A 20,055-nucleotide genomic window follows, 5' to 3' on the forward strand; every position below is an offset into this window, starting at 1 on the left:
CGCATTTAAACTTGGCATAAAATAAAAGCCACTGTCACAATGCCAGCTGTCAGTTTCCGACAAAGCCAAAGGCAAAGGCAGAAGAAAAACAGAATCAGAGACAAGGGTAATGACAATGACAATGACAATGTCAATGGCAAAGGGAGCGTGGCAAATCACTTTGTGTCTTCTGCAACTAATTGCACCTCGTGAATCATCCAGAGTGGAACAGAAGCAGGCCTCAGGCATCGGGTTCTCAATCGACAAAATAGGAATAGTATTTGCTGAAGCATCTTGAATTCCAATTATGTGGTCTTTGAGTTGGCCAAGCCACAAAATAATGCGTGCAGCATAGAAGAGGATATGACAAACAAACAACTACCAAGCAGCAACCATCGGAGTGCTCTCTTGTTCGCCACTGACGGATTTCGGTCGTCGTCGATGCCTTTACGCATTGTTGTTTTAAGCTGATTATGGAATGTGCGGAACGTGTGTGAGGCCAAAGCCAGATACCAGTACGATATGCACACCAAGAACCAGAGAGAGAGAGAGAGAGAGAGAGAGCGCGAACGCGAACGCGGCCCTTCATGACAGTTGACAGTTTGACACAGAGCCGCAAACAGGGAATTCGATTAATTTTTGATGAATCAATGTCAACTCAACTACTGCTGCAAATCTGTGAACTGTCAGCGCGGCTGCAGGCGATGGGCCTCCGGCTGTCCAGCAAACCCAGTCCTCTGACGGCTCTGGCGGCTCTGGTGGTTCTGGCGGCTCTGACAGGCGGATGTACGCGTATCTGGGAAGGTGGCATGCCGAAGGTCGCTGCTCAGTTTACCCTTTTGATGGAGACACGTAATGTCACACACGCACTAGCACACACGGATACGCATATCGGTGACACACTGCATAATACAGCGTCGTAAGAGAGAGAAGGCGTTATACGGATGGCGAGAGTGGCTTCGTGGAGCCTGGAAAGAGGAACCACACGAGCATTACGAGCCTTTTCAATCCTGTTTTTTGGGCAGATGATTTCCTCGCCTTCCGAGGCGTCGGCGGCAGAAATTGGCATATCAACTCATATTTTCTTTCGCATCAAATGGAAATGTTATGCCGCCGCGCCCCAAGAAAGTGGCGAAAAGTATGTTCGATATTTTTCAATCAAATTTCCGCAAATGTCACGTATACGCAGCGCAGCGCTGGCTGTACATACTTATTAATAATGCTCGCAGGCTCCGAAAGCCTCGACGCGGCGTTGGGAGACCGAGACCGAGACCTCTTAGGAGGACCAGGCACCAGCAGAAGCAATGTTGATAGCGCACTCGCCCCCCGACATCTCCTTGTACATATGTATGTATGTACGTGTATGTACACATACAAATATGTACGAGTACGAGTAGTGTTTGCGTATTAAAGTTCATTCTTCAGTCGTTGCCAGCGTCTGTTGCCACATTTATGCCCATTAACCAACTTTGCTTCAAGCATTTTTGACATCTCTGTGCTGGTGCCGGAGATGGTGGTGCTGCTGCTGCTGCTAGGTTCCTGCTAAATTTTTGATGAACTCGAAATTGCCGATGACAGGGAACCGTGCAAATTTTCAGCTTTGCTGCCACTCCCGTCACGGATCAGGGAAACACTTGGAGACAGCAGTGGTGTCAGTCGGAAATACTTGGACATATTTCGGGGAGCTTTTTATGCTCGACAGCTAAATATTTAACAGCGCCGAGCAATTTCATTAATAAATATTTTAGCCAGCCACCCGGTTGGTCGGAATAATATACGAGTGCGAGTGAGTTTATGTATATGGAATTCATTTTCGTGCCTGGTTTAACAGGGTGGTGGCATGATTGGGACATCGTTCGGAGGAGGCCAGTGAGGCACGAAATGAAAGCAGATTCTAGTGAAATTGGGCAAATATCTGATAAATTAGTCCTGGTCGGCTTTATTATGCAGGTTTCATCTGAAAAGGAGGAGCAACGAACTTCCAGTTCGAGTGCTCCTGGCCGCCACTCCAAACAGGCTAAATGAATTCTGGGCACGACGGGGCCTGCCACAAGGATGCTGATGCGGATGAGAAATGAAGCCAGGCTGTCCCTCCCCTCTCCATCTTCTGGTGGGGGGCCCGTCAGCACCTTTGGCATTTATTTATAGTTGTGGGCATCCCAGCCAACGTTGTGCGTGGGGGATATGTTGTATGGCCTCCTCTCCTTTGTTCGGGCTGCCCGCTTATGCGTGTATAGCTCGTAAATAACAACGCCGAAGACACATGCCACTTTATGTCAATTATTTTGACAGCTAACAAGAGCAAATATGCAGCCAGGTCGACGTTATTATATCACATTTAACGGCACAGCCCCGGCACACACACGTGGCAGGGCCATCAAATAAAACTAAGGGAACATCCGCATCCCCATCCCCATCCCCATACCCACACCCATGCCCATTTCCATGGCTATGGCTATGACAGGTGGGAGTGGGACTTCAGCTGGAACACTAACTTTTTGCCTTCTACGTGTATGCATTGTAATACGCATTAATCTGGGCGAACGCTGAGGTGTCGGACACAATGGCTCAAATAATTCATAGAAAAGAGGAGGCCCGATGAATGTATTTTGTTTTCTTTTGATTTGAAGTTATTGCTTGAAGTTTACTTGAGTATACGTAATGATGGGACGGTGTGCACAGTCCTCTTTTAAAGAAAGGACACTGATGGTTTATTTATTTTAAGTTATTCATAGATTATTCCATTTGAGTTGGTTTGGCTTAATTTAACAGATTATACAATGTGTGTAGTACGAGACTCTGGCGGCGACCCCATGCGCCCGTCACTCTTTCTCCCGTTGCAACTGAGTACTCCTGCTATCGATATATTAGGGTAGAGACAGACGATTAATATGTGTGACCGCTTCTGGTGTTCTTTTTCCCTACAGTACCCCAATCGGATCCCACGGGTGAAAAAATGGTTTTATGCTCAATGAATTGGTACCTACGTATATTGACTTTTACGGTATACATTCACTACAGGATTGTAGTTAAGCAAGCCAAAATGTAACAGAATGGAAAATGTACGATTTATCGATTTCCCACTCGCTAATCCGGGTTGTGTTTGAATATTTAATGAGCTCGATCCAGACTAAAAGAACAAACAATTAAACCGTATCATTTGTCAAGGTTTAAGTTGCACCATGCCTCTGACGACATAACCTAGAGAGGCAGGGTTAGAGTGGAGTTCCCCAAAGGGTCTGGCCACGGCCATTAAGTACATAGTACCAGGCTCACGTTGGACTCTACACGTATGTACATCAACTGCAAAGGGGCCTCCCAAGCGGTAATGAAGTTATGTCATGGCCTTGGGCTGCGGGCGTGGTCGAAAGTCCAGGGAGTGGCCCCGAATCTTCGATGCGGTGCTGTTGCTGGGGCTGCTGTGGGGTCATATCAGAAGGCGATTTAATGAAATTACGGTCAGTATTAATCAATGTCAAGGCTAATTGAGTATGAAAACAAGCACGGAACGGAGGAAAGAATGCAGCATGTGAAAAGGCTCCAGCGATTGTCCCATGCATTGCCCTACCCATGGTCGGGCGGCCGTTCCTCTTGAATCAGCGTCAGCATTCATTAGACACATCTGGAGACAAGAAAAAACTCAACCTGACATCTTAAAAGGGTTTGTCTGCCGCTCCCTTATCCGCATCCACATTCACATCCATCCACGAGTCTTTGTCTACCATTTGACATCGACATCCCTGAACGACCGTGTGTTAACGCACGCTGACGATGAATACCTGAGGAACAGAAATGTGCGAGTTGCTCGCCCCTCGAATTCTCCCATAATTTGTATTATTTCTGAGAGGGTGACGACGAGTGGGCAGGATTTTTCATTTGTTCATTGGTTCTGCTGCAGCTGGCAGTGGGTCCTGGCCAGTCCTTATCCACGTCCCCGTCCTCGCTCTGTACTTTCTTTGCTTCATTCCGCACATCGTTTGTCAATCGTAAATTGTGAGCTGACAGGGACAAATGGCACTGGAAGTCTATTTTATTTTCCGGCGATTGTGGCAAATGAAGTGGAACGATTTTCTTGATTCCTTTTTTGTTTTACGAGCGGAGGGAGCACCCAAAATTATTGCCACAACCTGACTGTCTTGGCCAACATGCTCGTCCATGTCCATCCTATCCCGTCCCGTCCCTTCCCAGCCCCGCTTTAATGCCTAATGTAATCAGAGCTGATGGCAGCTACCGAAAGTAAACATTTTGCACATGCAAAATGAAATTGGGTGCAACGAGCAATGTCGACAGCTTGCAGCTGTCAAAGTGCGGGACATGGGCAGGGAAAGGGGCTGCCATTAACTTATTGAATTTTAGCCAATTTAGCAGCAAGCACTTAGCAGACCACACAGCATCGCATAGCAGAGCATCGCATCGCATCGCATCGCATCAGTCTCTCACCAGAAGGAGAAGAAGCTGCAGAAGCACGAGCGCACAATTGCCCGGGGGCATGTGTCTGTCTGTTCACGGCCATGTCCATGCGGAAGGCTGGCTGCCACATCAAGTGGCGGTCCAATTTAGTGTGGCAGCCCAGCTCAACCCAACTAAATCAAGCTGTGCTGCCCTTTCCTTCCCTACCCTACCCTGCCGGAGCCGTTGCACTGGCCACCTGTCAAGTGCATGTAGATAAATTTCCCAGCTAATGGTACCGAGCGCCCTGGCTAGCCGCAGAGAAATGTGGCATCTGTAGCTCCAGCTGGAGCGTTAGCCGGATCCAGAACCAGAGCAAGAGCTGTGATTGTGATTGCGAGAGCAAGTGCAGCCGGGAGCTGTTTAAACTGCTACAAAATACCAGTGATCCGGCGAGAGGCGAGAGGCAGCTACTCTCACAGTTAACTTAATTGAAAATCACAAAAATTGGTCATTCCGGCACAATGAGCAAAGCAGCCAGGGGGAGACTGACAGAAGGGGGAAAGACCCGCAAGAGTGGACAGCGGCAACGATAAATGGCAAAGTGCACGGCAGGAAGCGCAAAAACAACATGTTCGGCAAATTCAATTCGCTTTAAAGGCTCAGCGCTGAAAGGCTTTTTGCTGTACAAAAAAACTCCACTGGAACGAAGCGAAACGAAAACTGAAGTTAAGTTAAGTAAAGTAAAGCAACGTAAAGTAAAGTAAAGTAAAGTAAAGGGGGAAAAAGTGAAGTGGAAACCCGGGGCCATGAAAAACACACTCTTGGCTTGTGCAAACCATTTTCACTCAGGCCGTGCTGCCACTTTTTTTCGTCCGTCTGCATGTTTAGATAAAAATAAACTTTTAAACACAACTCGTAGAGGATCGTTCCGGTTTCCACGCTCCACTCACTACTGGCATCCTGTGAGAACTGTGGCAACCTCACAAATTCCAACATTAAATCAGTTGATGGCTAAAACACCATCGTGCATTGTTTGGACTCCCCAAAATAAACTCAAATAGTGGCAATCGATTTTGATGTGCCACCCAGGATGCAGCCATGTGTGCATAATGGCATTACAATCCGTTTTCAAAGGAAAAGCAAACCACCCACCCGCACAATGAATCCATCCCATCGAACTTATTAATAGCACGAGTTGGGACGGAGGACGGGGACGGACTTTGGCTCTAATTTGCCTCTCATTTCAATAAACCCTTCGCTGGCAAGTAGAGTCTTGAGCTCATAATTCAGTCCCAGGCTTGGGCTCGGGCTACACTGGAGCCTCACAGCTTGAGTCACGAACCCCGGCCTAGCAAATTTATACTCGAGTTCAGTGGCACTCATTTTTAAATCTCCCAGTATCGGCGGAAATTTATGAGATCCAGAAAAATGAAAACATAAACTTGTCAGTCACACGTAGGCACATAAATTGCCAAGGGTCCCCGTCGGCTGTCACTTGGTTGCGGCATGTAATCCCAGCTCATAAAGTTCAATAAACTTGAGGGGATTATGTGACCGCTACCTCCTACCCATGACGCCCAAGAGGCCGAGGCCCTGCAGGAACGGAAGTGCACTAATTTATGGGATGGGATCCAGCGATGCTCGTATCTCTTTAGCACTGACCTTTCGCCTGGCCACACAAATAAATAAAATAAAATGTCAAAATGGCATAATCGCCATCGTAAAATGCGGCTCTGGAGGCACAATTCAAATGAATGAAATTGGGCATACCATACCGGCACTCGTACCGTGCCCACTTTCAGTGGTCAAGGATGTGCGGCTGCTCCTTTTTAAATAACTCTCCACTCTGAGGTGTGTCCATGCATGAAAATGGACATGGATACGGGCACGGGTACGGGCTGGAAATGGGAATAGTCAAGTTGAATGCTGTGGTAGGGGCATGGAATTGGGATTGGAATACTTTGGGTCAAAGTTTTACTTAGGTACGGTAGGGGTGGTGGATGAGGTAGTCGTAGGGACACACGAGTTCACGCCCACAATGTGCCACATTTTGAATAAATTCAATTTGTTTGCAGCTGGCCATACTTAATAAGAGGTCATTTCATGTCATGGGCCATATGGCTAGGATAGATGAATGAGAGGCATGCTCCAATAATTTCATTAGGAAGAGAAACAGGATCGCTGTCGGAGAGCCCGCAGCTAATTAGGCGTTTTAAATGTCAGACGAGGCGGCTTAAAAGGGATAAAGCTGAATTTCTCTGCAACATATGCCAGAGGCGGTCGGTTCTTCCCAGTTGCCGACACAATATGGCCAAAACAAAGCTCAATATGCTCATAATCAGACGAAGCTGCCAAGCTCCCCATTAATTATGCATGTGTGTGTGTCCGCAGCATATGGACAAACTAAGTCGAGGGGCGGATGAGGAAAGAGGAAAGCTACCGAAAGTAGCTGTCATTTAATGGGCTTAATTAAATAAACAAATGGCAGCGCGCTTCTGGCCATAGTCGCATTAAAAGTGTATGCAACACAGAACGAGAGTGGACCAAGGGATTCGCGCAAATGGTAGCACGGAGCACAACCTGGCCAGTGAGCATGCAAAATGAATCGGGATGCGAAAGAATATTAATGGATTTTAATTTGTCAGTTGGTACGCCCTGCCTCTGGTCTCTGTTGCTAATCGAATATTTAATTAGTTTGATGCCCACCGAATTGGCTTGAAGATTAGCAGAAGTTTGAGGGAGCATTGTTCTCGCGGGTGGAACCCACCCCCCCCTAACATGTTCTAATCCCAAACCCAAACCGAAACCAAAGTCAGAGTCAAAGGCATTTGCAAGATTTCTGATCGGTCAAACAAACCAAAAGAGTGGGACGGGGCGGTTCGGGAAAGGTCCACCGCCTGGGTCCTCTGTGACCCCCGAAATGACCTCAGATACAAGATTGAGAACAAGAACTAAATTTCTTAAGTGCTTTCATGTGCCAAGTCAGAGCAGCCCCACGGGCCGCCCTCGCTATTGCCGCCAATGATGTTTGGAGTGATGGGCCAGGGGGCGATGGATGATGGGTCTTCGCCGGACCCTTCGTCCTTTTACTTTGGCTTACTTTGGTTTGTTTTGCCTCTGCTTTATTACACTCAAATCATTTCCAAGAGTCAACTTCAGCGGCCTGCACCCTGCGAGAAGGGGTTGAAAACAATTCTGAAAATTTATTTTCATTAATTTCAATTCGCTGTAAAAGTTTGCTGGCCCAAACAGAGCGAAAAGGGAGCAGATCGGGTGAGACAAATAATTACTTTTTCGGATTGGACCAGCGTGTCCTTTTTTAATTATTTCGCCAGAAGCTCTGTTGCCTCAGCTCCCCTGAGCACGCGACTAGCGAGGCGAGCATAATTAATTTATTTCATTTTTTCAGAAGAACGTTGCCAATATTTAATTGAAACAGCACGAAGAAGGAGGCCTTCTGATCTACTCTTTGGTCTGGCTGACAGCGGATTAGGAGACTGCCATGGGTTGTCTGACTCTAACCCGATGACAGGCCCAGTTCCAGCTCCAGCTTCAGCTCCACTGAAGTGGCATTGGCGAATGATGACGCTGATGTTGGGGAAATGAGACTTGGGCTCGCGCAGTCTGATTGCACTTAAGCCGCTACAAAGGGCACATAAAACAGACTCCTGCCCTGCCCTGACTAGGATTCAGAGTCAGAGTCAGATTGAGATTCACATTTGCTTGCGATCCACCACCTCCTCCTCCTGCTGCTTCTGCCGCCAAGCCGTAATGTCAATAACATGCAAACTGCTGACGCCTAGGCTGACATCCCTGACTCAGCAGGCGGCAATCAGGCCGGCTCGTTCAATGTCAATGGATGAATGTGTGTATGTGTGTACCTTTCCCACCCTACCCTCTCTGTCTCACTCTTTCTCACTGACTGTATGTGGCTGTATCTATGCGCAAGTTGGGGGTCTGCTGTTTGTGTTGCAGGCGCAGCTGCCAAACACAACAGACGCTGAAAAACTTTACTCTGTTTGCTCGTCCTTATCGCTGGGGGCCTGCACTTTGAACCCCGAATTCGCACCACTTTGATCCCCTACTAATTGTGTTTATTTCTTCTATTTTTAGATACCATCATCGTAGCGCTGGTAAGTAAACGAACGAGAGAATTCCCAAAAGATATACGTGTATAATGCCCCACAGTCCTGTGCACTCACAGTCCTTCCATTAAGACTTGATAACTGTATCGATTTATGGGAACTGGCATCCGCCAGTTTCACATGCAGATGGACTGCTTGACATGAGAAAATTAATTGCAATGCTTTTGGTTAATGAACTATTTGAGCAAAAAACCCAATAGTATCAGCTGAGGTCACAATAGGAGGAGGAGGGAGGATGGCACTTGGGGCAGTGGCGGTGGCAGAAAAAAAGGACAATTTGCAAAGTGACGTCAAAACAATTACGTGCAAAAATACGCTTGATAATAAAATGAAGTGGAATGGCACCCAGAGCCAGTGCTGGTGCCAGTAGGCGGTTCTGGGGAGTGCTCGGGCTCTGTGAAATGCTGGAACGTGTTCAAGTGTTGACTTTTATAAATTGTGCAGTCGTTTCTCCTCTTCTTTCTGGGTCTGGGGCTGGTTCTGGGGCTCCTCCTTGAGTTTGCCCAGGTGAAAATGTGTTGGCGTGCACCCAACTTGGTCAGCAATTAATTACGCCTGCAAGATGGAACGACAGATAGATATACATAGAGACAGACAGACAGATGGATAGTCAGTCAGGCAAAGTGTGGATGCCCCAGCTAAAGATGTCTTTAAACCGTATTTAGCTAGGCCAAGCCAATCAGCTTTAACTGGCTGGAGCTGCTCTTGGTGGCCCAGATTGTTCAATAGACTACTCTGACTTCCCCGCTGTTGCCTGGCAGCAGCTTTGCTAGCATTTTTGCCTACCATGCCTGGTACTGCCTCTCAATGATATTCCAGCAAAGAAGTGCGGGAGTGGAAGAAGTGTCCGCTTTAGTTTATCTCGCCGCAGTGAGCGTTAAAATAATTGCAGGCTTTCCGTTCAGCCTTCTGTGATTCTGTTTCTGTTTCCCCTCCTGCTGCTCTGCTTTCTGGAAATGCTGTTTTCCAGCCCTTGCCGCAATTAATGCCAACAGATTAATTATACGCATGGCTGCATATTCTGCATGGGGTGTTTTTAAATTTATTTTTATTTTCTGCCGCAAACGCAACAACAAAAGCGGCAACCATAAAACCACAAAAGAATCCAGAAAAAAGCGAGTTAAACAAAAAGGGAATGCGATGCGGGCTGCTCCTAATGAGGGGACATTAGCCGATCCTCTGGTCATCGTCGGAACCCTAATTTGGTGTGACAAGGGGTATGAATGTCGGATAATCAAGTTGCCAAACTCTGCCTCATCCTTCCTAATGCCCCCTGTCGAGTCTGACAGCCTTAAGCATATTTTAAGCGACTGCAATTTGGTATTGATAGGTTCGAGGCAACAGATGTGGCAACAATAACTTTGTGTCACGAGCAGGGGCATGGGGAGTACCATAAATCTTGGCGTTGTTGGTATTAACATCACATCCCATGTGTAAAAATGTCAACACGCGCGGGGCAGGGAAAACTACTTCAGTCGGGGCTTCAGTCAGGAACAGAGCCACTCGAAGGGTCTGCGCAGGTGGTGGGCGAAGACACATGTGAAAGGCGTTCGGGCGTGCCAGGACCCCGGTTTAAGGGTCACTGGCCCCTTGGCTCTGGCACTCGCTTTGATTTATTTGCATTGGCCGTGAGAAAAGCGAGGCGTATGATTTATGTTACGACGGATTATTCATTAAAACATATAAATAAGCGACGGCTGTCGTTCTCATATCATTAGAGAATACAACGCACATTAATTGCACATAAAAACCTCCAGAGGAAACATTAGGAGCACTATCTGTGAGTCCACCCAACCATTGGCTTCCCGTCATTCAAAAGTGGAAGGGCAGCCAGGCGACAATTCGCAGATACTCATACTTCAGAGGCCAACAGCAGCTCCAGACGTTTACTTTGTCGTATAAAGTAATAAAAATGTTGTAAACGACATAGAATGGAAGTAGAAAACTGCCTCGACCGGGGCAGCAATGCTAAGCCAGAGTCTGGGAGTAGTAACAGTACGTACTTATAGCCAAGCTGTACGGCAACATGGCGTATTAAATATTATAAAAGGCAATTTGCAAATCTCATATAAAACCACACGGCAGAGACCGAAATCTCCACCACACACTCAGGCATACAGCCACACACACAAACACACATAGCACGCCACCAAGTCACGTGGGTGGGGTAGTCGTAGTCTGCCGGCAATCATTAGCAAGAAAAGGCCGTAAACCTACAAAGGAGAAGCAAAACAAGAAAAGGATAGCTACGTACGTGGACCGAAGGGTTTAATACCCTTGTATACCATATTCTTCCCATTTGGATACAGGTTGGCTGAGCTTAGAGGAAAAATGCAGACTGTCTTGACAATAACAGCTTGAGATCCTTTCATCACTGCGTGGCAAACATATACTCAATTGTAAGATACCCTATGGAGAGTATAATTATATCTAACAAGTGTAAGCAGTCTTCCAAGGGCCAAGAAGGATGTCGGGGCAACCGCAGGATTTAGCCAAAATCCCTTGCCAGATGACTTTGCCATGAAGCGGAATAGGGTAGCTGGAAAGGGAATACATACATTCAATTGCATATGCCAGACGCGTTGATAATTGTGGTAGAATTAAAAGATTTTGCCAGGTTGTTGGCACAGGTTTTGTTTGCACTGGGTGACTGTAATTAAAGACATCATCTTCCCGTATGCTGGCTTCGAGAGGAGTCCTGCAGGTAATTACCATTTTTATGTACTTTTTCATTATGGGACCGAGCCAGTGAGTAAGAGCTGGATGGCATACAATTTAAACTTGATTTATGCTCAAGATAATAAATTCAACAATGTCAGGCGAAGAGAGCAAAGAGTTTATTCTGGCCTTTTCACAGGGCGCCTCTTAACGCTGGATTAATTTTATGGTTCATTCGATAACGATGCCTAAAAGCTTTTTTTAATAAACCAATTTTAAAATGTTGTCCACATGTGACCTGAGCTTTGAGAGAGCTGATCCAATTTGTTGGGCTTGCTCTGGTTAAATTAATAAGAATATATGTATATTCAATTAAATATAACATGATAATATATGGCATCAACATCTTCCTTCCTTCGACTATCGCTTAAGAGCCCCCGCTTGAGTATTGTAATTGAGATTTGTCCCTGTTGTTGGGGCAGAAACCAAAAGCCAAAAGTGTGCCTAAGCTGATGATTAATGCATTCGCTAACTGCAGTCGGATCGCACCTTCCTGTGTTCCTGCTCTGTTTGCCCTCTTGGGGGATAGACACTGTGCGGGCAATGCATTTTTAATGGCTCATTTTTTCGCACAGGCTTATCATTTATTGATTGACTACAGTTGTGCGGAGGCCCCATTAATGTTTAAACACTTCAAAATTGTGACTTATTGGCGTGTGCATGTATGATTTATGGCCCCAGCGAGCTGACGTCAATCAAGCCGAACAGCGTCCACCCTCATTGTTTGCCCAAAATGAAGCAATCAGGGCTCCTCCGCACCAGCTCCGCGACCGCAATGAGCCAGCAGTCAGTCAGTCAGTCAGTCAGTCAGAGCGACAGCTTGAGTAGTGAGGACTCCAATCAAACTTTTCCAATAAAGTCTTTAGCCTAAAGACAGTGGATAAATCAAGCAATCAGCCAGCGAAAAAGGGCTGCTCAGGCTTTGCCTTTCGCACTAGCTGTGGCTCGAGTCGACTGAGTGTGCGTGCCAACAGCTTCCGACATAATTTATGGCGTGCTTTAAACTTGCTGCCCAAAACGAGTCTCTGGCGGATACGACGAGAAAAAACGCGCTGATACCCGTAATATGCGGCCGTATGGATGAATCGAAAATCAGGCCCAGACCAGTCGAGTGCCGGAGAGTGCGAAATTTAACTTTGTCGATTACACCGTCGAGACTACGCTCCGTATACGTAATAATGGGCGAGAACAGACAATCGACATGGTAGCGTGAAGAGTGTGAGGGGGGCCTGCGTGCATAGTTTGATGTGGAGCGACTTTGTTGTTAATAAAAAGGTTGGCCAAGCAAATGAAAAATACTTTTTTCCATCCCTGTATGGGTTGTTGGCCAAATTGACTTAATCCAAAATAAAAGTTTAGTGCTGAGCCAAACACACACACACACGCACCCATAAATGTGTAGACAGTCATAGGCGCACACAGGCATTGGATTTTTTACTGCCGAAGGAATAAGGGTTACGGGTTGAGGAGGGATGTGGAGGGCGTAAACGAGCTAGTTAGGATCTACGGAGACATCTAAAAACAGAGAAATAGAATGGAGGCAGCATGTTAATTTCCCAGGAAACGCACGATAAAGTTGAATGCTTTTTCGAAAACTATTTTACTTTTGGGCAGAGAGCAGGCGGCCTTGGCATCGGCATCCTTCTGTAGGACGACTGCTGCTGCTCCTTCTGCTGCCTGGAGCCCACAAATAAAAACCCAAACAGTCGTTATATACATCACATTCTGTATGGCTTACACTCACCTAGCAAACATACGATATGTGCAGCAGGTCCGTTCAGAGAACCTTTGGCCCGACGGATTCGGTAGGACGCTTCAGAATTGAATCAAATAAAAGGGGCAAAAGTTTTAATAAGGAAATAAATTTTACGAAAATGCTGAAAAGGCAACAAGATTTACGATGCACAAAAGATAAATTGTGCAAATTCTCACACACAAACACACACACGTTCGAGACTGGGGAAACTGCAAATGAAATGGCAATTCATTTATTACCCCGTCAGTGTTTATGGGAAGCAAATAACTAAAGCATACATATTCCGCACACATCTGCATAATGTGGGGCAATTACATTTAAAAGATCATAAAAAGAGGTGGAGATAAGACCGAAAAAGCAATTCGAATTTAAATGCCCCTAAACAAGAGCTCAAACTAAATAATGAGGCCTCTGCTCGATTGGATTTCAGGGCAAGCCGGTGACTGAGAGGAGATGGAAACCAAAAAAAACCGCATAATTTCCGCAACCAAAAAACACAACTGTCTTGCGATGATTTCCACTTAGTCTAGTGGCTTGCTTCATCGTGTTTGTGTATCTTCTTCAGGCTCATTTACAACAGCGTCTAGGAATTTGGTGTTACCCCTGGGAGCGAAACAGAAACGTTCCAGCAATGCTGTTTGATTTGGTGCTCGGATTGCATTATCTTCCATTATTTACGGCCTCTCTCCTTTTGGATGTGGCGGGCCTCCTGGGCCATGGGAATTAAATATTTTCGTGTGCTGCAAGGGATACACACTGACTTTTTACTTTCATTTGCATTCGCATTCGCATTCGCATTTGCTTTTGAATAATTATACTCCCGGTCTTGCTCTCGTTTTCATTTTATTTAAGATTTGCAATTGCAGCTCTCTGTAATTAATTAAAATATTCAATGCCCGCAGCGGGACTGAAGAGCTGATCCTGGGTCTGGGTCTGGGTCTGGGCCTGGGCCTGGGCCTGGACTGCCGTTGTCGCTGACCCTTGGCTCTTGCCATCAGAACTTTATCTGGATTCGGGCCTCGGGGAGCTGACTGTGGGAATATTTTTGGCAACGGCCGGAATAGGAAGAAGTCCCTCCAGCTATCGGGTATTCATCTCCCATCTCCCATCTGGTAGGATTGACTTAATTCGGGATGCTTCCTGACCTCCTCCCAGCGCCTACTCCCGCTTGCCCGTTTTGTCAGCTTTATAATTAAGGCAAAAGTTAATTTTTTTGGCTGTGTTTGTAGTATGACTCAACTCCATCCTCTCCAGGCCAAGCCCAGGCTGCTTGTTTGCATGCTATCCGGAAAACTCATTATTTTTAAATGGAACTCTTGCTTTGTGCCGGGCTTACTCCGCTGCCAGTCCCACCTCTCGCTGTGGCCCGACCCTACGATGATCCCAGTCGCAATTAACTCAAGAAAATAATGTTGCGGCAATGACGAGCAGAAATGTAATATTTCTGCCCCGTTTTTCTAGTACGAGTACCGGCTCGGCTTCCCCCTCCATCCACTTTATTCTGCTCTGCTCGGCTTGAGAATGCTGCATTTGTAATGGCTTTGTAAATGGAAATGAAGTGAAAGTCTGAAGAAGATTTGATGCTGTCCGTATGTCAATTGCATTTCTACACTCTCCCAGCAACAGTCCAAGCTCTAACCCGTATGGAACGGGGCCATGTACAATTGTCCCACAATAATTATAAGTAACACGATGGGGAACAGGCGGAAACGTCGCATTGACAATGATTTCCAATGAGGCAGCTGCAGAAATCACAAAGCCCTTTGAACACATGCATTTGCCCAGCCAAAGGGCCCAGCTAAAGCTGCAAGGAGCAGGTAATGGCACGGTGAGGGTAATTGAAATGTTTGAGTGCGGGCACGAGCTGGCAAACTATGCGGGGCAATGGCAGGTGAAGGGTTGGGGTCGCTGCCGGTGTCGGGCTCTCTACCAGGCTTAAGTTTAATGAACCCAGCATGCAATCCTGGAAGAGATCTCCTGCTTCCAGAACCCGTTCTCTTAAATGATTGCATGCTTGGCTGGGATTTGCTTAATTTTACCCTGGCACACACACACACACACGCACACACCTACATAGATGACTTGGTGGCTTCACACATCAGACTTGTGTATTGTGGCATTCCCCCCCACGATGTGTGCCGTGTTGCTGGTGCTCTTCCAATTCTACGGTTATGGCAACCAGGGGAATTCAGTCACCCCTCTGGTTATTGCCAGAGCATTTCGCTCGCATTGAACGAGGCGTAGCACGAGCCAGAGCAATAGCAAAGCAATATCGAGAAGTAGAAGCAAAACAGCTAATCAATAATATGTAAATCTTTGGCACTTCTTTCGCATTGTTTCCGCCGCACTTTGAAGTTTGAAGCATAAACACCCAAGTCGAAAGTGTAATGACAACACGAACGGCAAGGTAAGCAGCTGGCGCCAATTGGGACTATAACGCACTCGCACACTTCACCGAACATTTTCGGGAGTTTTGTTTGATGTTTGTAAGCTGTGCATCCATATCCATTTCTTCCCATACATCTATACACGTGCTCTGATTCTGAGGTGCAGATATTCGGGCGATTTTCTAATGCCTTTCATAAAAAGGGAAAAATGTGTGTCGCTCGGGGAGCAATTGGCAGTTGACGGCGGCTCTGCCAAATCCTACCAAGTCCTCTTCCCAGCAGCCCCGATATTAGTTCAATAGTCATGACTGTCCAACTGTTTCGCAAAAGCCTCTGAGGTCGAGCCCGCCGCTGCTAGTGGCCTGTCCATTTCGATTTCTATTATTTGAGGCGTGCTTGTAGGCGGTCGAGACCGAATGCGAGCCCCAGCTTTGCTGTTTGCCTGCCTGCATGCTCGTTTGGAGGGCAGTTTATATTGGTTGCCCCTGATTTGGCATCCATATATTCTGCCACCAAATCCCCATCCTCCCCACCCGAAGCTACATTCAATTCTCTGATCGGTTTTTAGAGGGGAACACACACACACTCATACACAGATGTATGTGCATATGTACATACATATATTAAAATCCGTTGGCTGTTTTGCGGTTGTTTGGCGAGCTCTGAAATCGCCTTAGGAAAAATATTGACGCTGGCAGCGGCCTCGACGCCCCAAAAACCGAACAAACCAAAACCAAACACGTTCTGGCGCTCCATGTTTTACTGCAGTTTTTGTTAGGAGTTTTATGTGGCCATCTATAGACGCGCCGTTGCCTGACTGCCGGGCTGACAGGCTGCCGGGAGGAACTGGGTGGCTCTACCACAATGGGCCTCCTTTTTTGCTGTTGTTGCCTAGCTGTAAAAATCATTTTATGAGTTTGCATAAAATTTTGTGGTTTTCACGCCCATGTTTATTGGGCGCTGCAGCATATGCCACCATTGTCGGGGACGTTGTCATCTATTGATTTTATTTTTTCCCCACATCCCCATGCCATTCTCTATTGCCAGCTGACTCAGATGGAACTTTCTCTAATAAAATTTGTCCCCGCCGCCCATTGTCCAGTGTCAGTGCATTTTTTAAGCTTTTCGTTTTTGTGCGGGGATGCGGGGATGCATTTTCCTTTGTCGAAACAAAATGAATTTTCGCCTTAAAGCCCCTATCGTCGGGAATTGGCTTCTTCTTCGATGGTGTGGGAGGAGGGCATTGAGCTTGAGCTGCCCGTATTTATTGATTTCGCACTCTGAGGAGCTAAGTGGTCCGCGCTCCGTGCTGGGGCCGATAATACGGCTCATTAAATGATTTGGCCACGCGTCAAATAACCATCAAATTTAATTTTCCAAAAGGCAGGGCACTTCCACGGCTGAATTAGGCATACAATTCGACGCCGACACCTGCTCGTCATGGCCTTCTGCTGGTCCCAAGTCGCACCTGGCTGCCCTACCCGGTGTCGTTCTAGTAATTTCCCGTCCATTCTAATGACACAGAATTTTGATAAGCATACATTAGGCAACACAGAAGTTTGTGTGTTTGTAATTACCAATCACTATAAGCCAGCAGGATAGGGCTCTTAGATAAGTTTATCCAAACGAGATTCAGCGTTGCTTGTTTCGATTCGATTCGATTCGATACAGGACACGTCTGCAACTTGGTCTGCCGGCGGCTATAAAATGGCATTTAAATCCCTGCCATGAGAATCCGACCCAAGCCAAGCCAAGGAGAACAATTAATACTCGTGTATTGGTTATGCAACAAAAACCTTTTGTTTTTAGTGCCACTCCAGAGCACTGCTCGAGCTTCAACAACACACACACACATCAAATTGAGATCCTCATGCATGCCTTAGGTAAGGTTTTGGTAGGTTTTGGGTGGTGTGGAAGCTTAGAGTGGTGTGGTTTAGTGCGGTGTTCCCTGCAGGTAAAATAAATTATTATTTATTACGGTCATTAGAGCTTAATGGCGGCAATGATGTCCACCACGCAACGGGTAACGGACCAGCCGAGCCACGGGCAACGTGGCCGGGCCGGGCCGCGGACTTCCGCCTCTTAATCGAAAACGAAAGAGAAACATTTGCGGCCGGACAACCTTTCTGCCGTAGTCCCAGATCCCACTCACACTCCCCGGATCCCTTTTTAATGGCAACCGGTTCACATTATGTGGCCTGCGTATTGTCCTTGAAAATAGTCCGCATGGCTGGAGCGGACGGCAGCCGACAACAGAAACAAAACCGAAAATAAAGAAAGAATGCCAGAATGGAAAGAAGAAAGAAATGCGGTATGGAAAGCGTTTATCGTAAATTCAAGTCGTTATTATCTGGCCGGGAGGTGTCGGCGTGTGGAAATATTTATGCATTGCTAAAGTTGTGGCCCGGCCATCATAAATATGCTGCTGGTGCTGGGCAGAGTAGGGAAGGCCCACAAAAAATCAGGCCCACAAACCCTTGCCCCAACACCAAAGTGTACTCGGGGCCACCCACTCAGAGGGAAAGGCATATTAATGGTGCTCCGCCTGACACATTGTAAATTCAAATGCATTTCTCACGCTCAGCCCGAGGACTCTGCTTGGAAGGCAAGGAAGCGAGCCAAAAACTTTGCCCAAAGCTTTCACCGCAAAGTGAAAACAATCAATCAAAACTCAAACACACACTCGCACACACACACTCGCACACACACACATCCACATAGTGAGATATGCAACGTTTGGAGGCGAAATTAATTTCATGCATTTATGAAAGCGACAATTTGCATAAAACAGAGACCAAGATTTCGAGCTGGAGGATTTCGTGGCAAAGCGATAAAGAAAGTGAAAGCTTTTGGCCCAGATGATGGACTACCCGCACCCAACTGGATAGCCAGAATCTCAGCTTTAGCTGAAATTGATGGCCATAAAAATAATTTAAAGCTTATAATTGATCGAGGAATTCGATTATCAATCAATACAAATATTCTCTAAATATTTGAGCTGATTATGGGTTGCATTGATGCGCATCTTCATGACTCTCGTGGTTATGTTGCACAACAGTCAATGGCACAAAAGGTGGATTAAAACTCATGATAAACTATCTCTAAAGAGAGGATCGAATGGGCCAACCCAAAGGGGTCAGTCAGACCAACTGATCGGTCTAGCTGTTCGTTGGCACACCTCGAACAGCCTTAAGGTGCTTTCTGAGTTATATCAAGAATACCACAGCAATGTCTCGTCTTTGGGGCGTTCGGTTGGAACTGGCAGTGGAACTCTTCTCTGTTGCCCGGCCGGGCACACACGGCTGAGGCGCATGTCGCTCTGTGCGATCTGTGTAAATTTATGTTGCGCGTTTGTATGTTGAGTTTATAATTTCTGACACCAAATTGCATGCACATTTCCCTGACGTGTGACTGTGTGCCATGCAGTAGTATGTGTGTTAGTGCATGTAATTGCGCTTGTAGTTGGGTGTACTGTGCGCGCTTCCTTCGCTGGTACAAGTTTCTTTGCGTTCTTCTGCGTTTTGTCCCTACTCCTCTGTGCCTCTGCTTCTTTGATAAATGCGCATAATTTCAGTAGTTTTTCTTGAAGGAGCAAAGGAGCGAAGGAGCGAAGGAGCGACGGAAAAGTTATCCTACGGCCCAGCCCGGCGCGACCCAGTCCCGTTGGGAGTTCAGAGTAGAGGTGTGTTTGTGTGTACTTGTGTATGTAATAGTCTTGCTGCTGCGCTTTATTGTTCGCAGTGCCGCGTTAAACATTATCCCGGATGGCTGGCGTGGGTGGATGGGGCTGATGGGCGATTGGGTGAATGGGGGGATGGGTGGGTTTCAGTTGAGTTGTCTTGGCGCGAATTATGAACACGATTACATGACTTTATAGTTGAAACTATATGTTCATATGTGTGTACGTACGTCTGGCGCATAGTTGCCACTGCTGTACCCCCTGCGATGGCGGTAGGCGTGTCTGCGGGGTGTCTTCACATATTTATGAGCAGCGGTGCGCTGCGACATCGCCTGTCGCTGGCTTAATGAAATACCTGCCAAGATTTATGTGCCGGGAAGACACACGTGGAAAGGCAAAAACGAAATTAATTTTCTATGAAAACAGTGCAGTCACGTATTATTAGTTATTCGGCGGCGAACGCTCCTGTCAGGGTACAGGCAGGATGCAGCAGCTCCCATGATGCATCAAGGATAAGTCCCTGTAAGCCAGAGGGGGCCCAAGAATACTAAAAAAAAAAAAAAAAAACAGAGACTAATGGTCCGGTGGTTCGAACCAGAGCACAGAAGATTACCTCGGCTACAGCTCGGATACAGAATTTACATACTCCGCCAGATGGAGCACATATGTACATAGGTACATAGGTTGTTAGCTTTACTCTGCTTTTCTAGGCGCTATTATGGAAAATACATCGGTAGCTGGTTTTATTTTTTGTTTTTCAGTTTTCAGTCAGCTTTGAGCTTCTTTGAGCAGCTTCCTTTCACCTGCCGCTTGCCGCATGGCAGTAAACTGTTCCTGCCTCTTTCCGGCAAATAATTCAGCTGAAAAATTCATAAAGTTGCCCCACACACTCTGCTATCTGTGTCGCTTGTGGGGACTTCCTCTTTGTCCCCGGCCTGTGATTGCTGCTTGGTGTTTCGTGCTTTGTGTTTTTCTTTAATTGTTTAGAAAATAAATCAG

At 46.7% G+C, this 20,055-nt stretch overlaps 1 protein-coding gene across 5 annotated transcripts in view; it reads left to right on the forward strand.

Annotated features, from left to right (window-relative positions):
- LOC117587291 (zwei Ig domain protein zig-8) overlaps positions 1–20,055 on the forward strand; it is a 59,404-nt gene that overhangs the window by 21,172 nt on the left and 18,177 nt on the right. For all 5 annotated transcript variants that reach the window (XM_034277882.1, XM_034277898.1, XM_034277918.1 and 2 more), the window contains exon 2: positions 8,485–8,504. The gene's annotated coding sequence lies outside the window, so the exon portion shown is untranslated. The remainder of the gene's footprint in view (positions 1–8,484; positions 8,505–20,055) is intronic.

This window comes from Drosophila guanche, unplaced genomic scaffold, assembly GCF_900245975.1.
Source record: "Drosophila guanche unplaced genomic scaffold, DGUA_6, whole genome shotgun sequence".
NCBI classification, from domain to species: domain Eukaryota; kingdom Metazoa; phylum Arthropoda; class Insecta; order Diptera; family Drosophilidae; genus Drosophila; species Drosophila guanche.